We start from the raw sequence: 6,000 nt of genomic DNA, 5'->3' as shown, positions 1-6,000 counted from the left end.
TAATTAGAATTTAAACAGTAATACTAACCATTGGGAATTTTACTGCGGTTTATCATTATACAGGTAATCGTTACATCCCTATTCCATATATAATGCGACCGAAAGGGTTTAGGCTGAGTTAAGATTTATTTTGCCGAATCCTATTTACAATTAACATAATGTTTCCACATGAAAACAAACAAGCAAACAAAAAAATGTCAGTGTTGTCATTGCTAAATATACAACAGAACAGAATACATATTTAATTTAATTCAGGTAAATTACCTCCTTATCTCAACTACCAATATTGATCCTAGTTTTTTAAACAAGTTTTTCTTTGAATAATAGTTAATTTGTACATATTTTTAAAAGTTGTAATTGTTTTAGACTGTTTGAATGGATCTTCTAGGCCATTCCAAAGATTAACCCCTTTAACAGAAGTACATCTACTTTTTTTTTAATTTGTTCTTGCCTTTGCTTTTTTAAATGCCAGTTCCTCTGAGGCTGTACTGACTTTTTCTACATTCAAATATCTGGATGTACGGAGGGAGAAGATTATCGTGTGCCTTGTACATCACTACCACTGTATTAAGGTCAGCAACATCATGTATTTTCAGAAAGTTCTATCAATATTTTATTGTATTAAAACAAATATTAAGAGGTTCTGAACTGTCAAACCAAACTAACAGTCTGGATGTCATTAACAATCTGGACAACTGTGATTATTTTATGATATTTTAATATTTGACAGCTTGAAAATTAAAAATTTGTTCTAGTTAGGGTTTAACTTTAATTTTCTGCGGCTAATGCAAATCCATTATATCAACTTCCTTATGTGAGATCAGCATATTAATTCACCAACACAAAGGGGAAAATTATCAAATGATGACATTTGAGAATTAGTATTGAGACCAAAACAACAAGATTAAGTGGAAAACAATATCATGTAAGTATTCCCTTAAATAACTATTAACACAGTGCTGGGTTGATGCTGATAATGCTCAGATACACTAATAATGCAAAAAATCTACAAGTTAATACCTTCAAATGGTAATTATGATGATTTATTTTCTCCATCAAAGTAGAATTGCATCTTTTCATCAAATAATAAAGCCAGTGAGCATTCATATCTCTATTTGAAACACATTTATGAAGGATTATTGAAGGAGTCTGATGCTTTCTAGAGTTCAGATTCACTTGACTGCCTGTATTACATGATGAATCAGTTCCACCATGGATTAATATAGAACACTGAGGAAACTGTGCACTGAAAAGCATCAGGAATCACTGACCAGTGAATCATAATCAAATCATGAGGCCAATAAAGATCCATACCTTTTACATCTAAACAACACATGTGCATTATTCACAGGCGAGGTGAGGTTGTGTTCCTTTCGAGTTTGTCCCATGGGACCTGCTGAAGTATCAGACTGTGAAAATATGCAATTATTAGACGACACACTCAAACGCTGAGTAAGTGATGCTAACTTCACACTAACATGTCTCTGCAGCTTAAAACATGACCAGACCTTTAGTGATTTTCAGTTTTTTTAATACTTATTCGGTAATTTTTGGAAAAAACATTTGAAATCTACTGAAGTGTCAGCCCTTTGGGTGTGAGTCATGTGCATCCTGTCAGATGACAGATACAGTTCTTTGAGCTGTTTCACTATCTTAGGTACTTTACCAACTTTTTTTTTTATCAAAGCATGACTTTCCCAACTTCTAAAATTATCTTACCTGAAACTGATGTCATATAGGCTACGTAAATGATGGAAAAACAAAAACAAGATGGAATTACCTCTGTCACCTGAGGTCACATCTCAATGCTGTCCCAACAATCCCATACATTAAAAGGGTGATATTTTGCTAAACAAACTTTTACTAGTCTTTGGCTCATGTATTTGTGTATTTGAACCCCAATAGTTCATAAAGTTTGAATTCGAACCCTCCAGGTGCTACAAAGCTATCTTTATGTTCATTCCGGCAAAAATCGCTTGGATTACTACAACACGTTTCAATTCTGGCTTAATTTGTTACATGTTATAACTAGTTACATCACAACATTTGCACATATAAGGTCAAGACTTCCGACGAACATTTCTCCGAGTACGACATTGGTTGTGTTAACGAACTTAAGTGGCTGAACGGGACAGAAAGCACAGTCAACAACCTGGGGGTGGGGGGGGCGTGAAGTGTCTCATGTGCATTTAAAGGGCCAGCGCTCAAAACGACCTGTCTTGTGTCATTCGTCAGAAATAGGGTTGAAGATGGACCTGTGGAGTTGAATTAATGAAGAATTCAGACTCAAGCAGAGCATTTACAGTTTATGTAGACCACAGGGAAATGTTTCCAAATGCATAATCCCATTTAAAAAAGCAAAATATCCTTCCTTTAAAGAATATGCACTGAACTGTACTGAGCAACTACTAATGCAGCAAGGTACGATTCAACACAATCTGATCCAACACGATGAGATGTGGGGAAGTGCAAGAAAGAATATGATGCTGTGGAATTCAACTGATAATTTGTTAAATTCTTTGTCTTATTCTAAGTAGAGAAAATAAATTAACAAAAATTCTAAATTTGACTTATTTGCTTAGAATTCAGCTCTGTATCTTATTTATGATTCAACTATTTAACAAACTAATGTCTCTGACCAAAGATCAAATAAAACTAGACCTGGACCTCAAGTTTAAACCAGTCTTTCTGTCTCATCTCCACTTAGAGTTTTATAAGACAACAAAAGAATTGTCCATCAGCAGTGGAACTGAGAGACACACTGAAGAAACAGTTAACAGGGAAAATCAATCAAACATGGTTTCTACTTTTGCTGCACTTTGTTTATTACATTTTGCTGCTTTTAACACTACAATTTCCCTAGGGTGGGATCAATAAAGTCATATTTCATCTTAAGTTATATTAGTGATTGCATTGCAAAAAGAAAAAAAAACAAAACAAAACTGTTATTGCCTCTCCTAACAATTGAACTTAAATAAATTGGATTGCGCTGAGGGATTTGCTGTATCTGATACACCCATTTACAGTTAAACTACTCACAACTTAAAGCTAAATGCCAGTGTGTTGATGCATAGTGAGTGATACCACAACGCATGCTGTAATTTTCCATTTATATTTATATTTAAAAAAATGGGTTGCAGATTAAGTTTAACTGCATGTAGAACAGTGTTTTTCAACCTTGGGGTTGGGACCACACGTGAGGTTGCCTGAAATTCAAATGAGGTCACCTGAAATTTCTAGTAATTCATTCATTCATTCTCTGAAACCGCTTCATCCTCACTAGGGTCACGGGGGTCGCTGGAGCCTATCCCAGCTACTTATGGGCGAAGGCGGGGTACACCCTGGACATGTCTTCTAGTAACTGATAAAAATAAAAACTTACTAATAAAAAACATATGGTGAGTTTACAGAGACAATCCCAATAAAAAAAAAGACATGACAAACTGTGAGTCTGAAACTGAAGCACTGTGGTTCTGTTTATCTTTCAAATGTTCATTGTGGTCAGTTTCAGATGCTGCAGCTCTTTCATAATTCATAGTTTGAGTTCTTGTTTGTTCAGTATTAATTGTCAGCCTTGTAAATCCAAGCTGGACTGACTGTACATATCCGGACCAAGGAAAATAAAATTCTCACTTTGTGCAGTAATCTACACCTGGCTTTTCTGCCTCCATCCATAATAATATACATTATATAGACTAAATGTCCTCTAAAATTAACGTTTATTTGCAACATAGTATAGCAAACTATTACACGATCCAAAACTAATTAATTTTAGCAAAAATATGTCTCCGTTTTGAATGGGGTCTCCATAAATTTGTGATGTTAAAATGGGGTCACGAGCCAAAAAAGGTTGGGAACCACTGGTGTAGAAACTAGGATGTCATAATTAAACCTACGGTATGGTGGCGCCCAGCTCAGCTGCAGCTGCATTGGCCCAGGATAGAACCGGTGTCTATGTCTATGTCAAAAACACTGCAGACCAGAGCATCTCCCTCCTGCAGTGTGAGGACAAAAAGTGAAAAACGCAACAACTTGTAACACTGTGGTAATGATCTCTGTTTCTGGAGTATGTGCTAAACTTGGAGAAGGTGGACGAGTCACGGAGGTCACCTGTAGGTGAGGTGGCTGTGCTCAGGAACCTGTTCACTGATTAAGATGAAGGATGCTGAGTGCATAAGGCAGGGGGAGGTGCAAACGAGCCAGGGGCCCCGGGGGGCCCATCTGTTATGGGCAAATAAAATGGTGCTTCAGTCGATGTGAAAACAGCCCTGCTCTTCCCTGCGAGGCCCAGCAGACAGCTCCATTAATCAGGACCAGGATGAGCCTGCTGGGTTCACAGTGACAAGTCAGCAGAGACACAAACTCTCCTCCTCCTCTTCACACTGTATCTCCATTAAGGGCTGAGGTGTCAGCTGGCTGCAACTTCTGTTCCTCTGTTGTCACAATCAATGTTTTCACAACTGTCCTCCAAGAATAACGAAAAAAGTAGCGCAGGAGGTGCAGGGAAATTATTTATGGGCTGTAACTAATCGCACTAATAAATAAACATTTATTTTACAACTGAGCGACCAAAAGACTTCAGTTACACATTCATTCTCAAACTTAAGCTTAGAGACTGAGAGCACCACAGTACAGTTATCACAACATTAGCTGCTACTCATTGCTACTTAAAGCATATTGAGATTGTCTCAAAAAGGGCTGGATGATTAAACAAAATATTAAAACTGGAATATGGCCAGTGCAACTGTAAATCAAGCCTTGTGGTATAACAGAGATGTAACAGCTCAAAAGTCATGGGGATGAAGAGAGAAGGCTCTTGTGTGGCAAAGACCGGAGCAAACACCAAATAATCATAGTTTTTAGTTCAAATTTCAAGAGTATTGACTGTCATTCCATCCAAATATAAAAATAATACATACAGCAGAATGACATTGCCTTTCTGAGGATCCTTAACATGTGCAGGAGTAAAAAGAAAAGAAGTTTATGCCTAAAAAACACATAATTAGAATCTTAAATAAAATACAGATGTTAGCATTCCTTCTAAAATGACCTGCATAGCATTAGTAAATCTGTCATAATAGTCATAATATGATTTTTTTTTTTTTTTTTTACACTATTTCACCGAACATCTTAATAAGATCATCTGAAGTTTGGATCCTGTAAGGACATGAAGCCAGAAAAAAAAAAAAAAAAAAAATCCAAGCAATGTTTAAAATGAAGTACACAATTTCTCATATCATGGTTCGACTTCTAAGGAACTCTACTGAAAAAAAAAAAAAAAAAAACAGTCTCCTCATTCACTTCGAGGAAAGCCTCTCAAAGGGAAACTGCATGTGTTTCACACCATCTGGAAAAGTCTTTTAGGAATCTTGGAGCCAACATCCTAACCTGCCAAACTGTCAACTAAATATAATTGATTGATTCCTTACAAGAATAGCTTTTTATATCTCATGTTTGCACACTTTGTACTGCATTTGATATCTGTAGGCAACAAGGGTAGAGTCAAAGAGAGGGTAATGCCATGCAACACCTTGACCACAAATTGAACCAGGGTCATCCGGTTCACACCTAGCACCCCTAACCACTCAGCTGCACCGTCTGAAAACCCTGTTAAAAGTAGTGTCTTGACGTCTGATAAAACACATCTGTGGGTGAAACTTGAGATCCTTGATTATATTTTCCCACCAGCACCTTAAACTAAACACCCCCTTAAAGGTGGTTTGGTAATGCAGTGCTATTTTTGGTGTGAACGTGGCCTTAGCCCCAATTGGCAGCGACTCTGCTGCATCTACAGCAGTAAGATAAGACGTGTCCCCTCAAAACTAGAGAGACGGGAGGGGGAGGGGAGCTAGGGGTGAGAGGGTGCGGGTAGAGGCAGTGGAAAGGAAGATGGAAGAGCACTTTAATAGTATGATTCAGCAGAGGTATCAATTCCCACAGATGGCAGGCTGGCTCCTATTGACTTACATAGGAGGGGAGTAAAAGGCAATCAAAACCACC

The sequence above is a fragment of the Sphaeramia orbicularis genome, chromosome 20, assembly GCF_902148855.1.
Source record: "Sphaeramia orbicularis chromosome 20, fSphaOr1.1, whole genome shotgun sequence".
Taxonomy (NCBI): domain Eukaryota; kingdom Metazoa; phylum Chordata; class Actinopteri; order Kurtiformes; family Apogonidae; genus Sphaeramia; species Sphaeramia orbicularis.
This window is presented reverse-complemented; position numbering follows the sequence as displayed.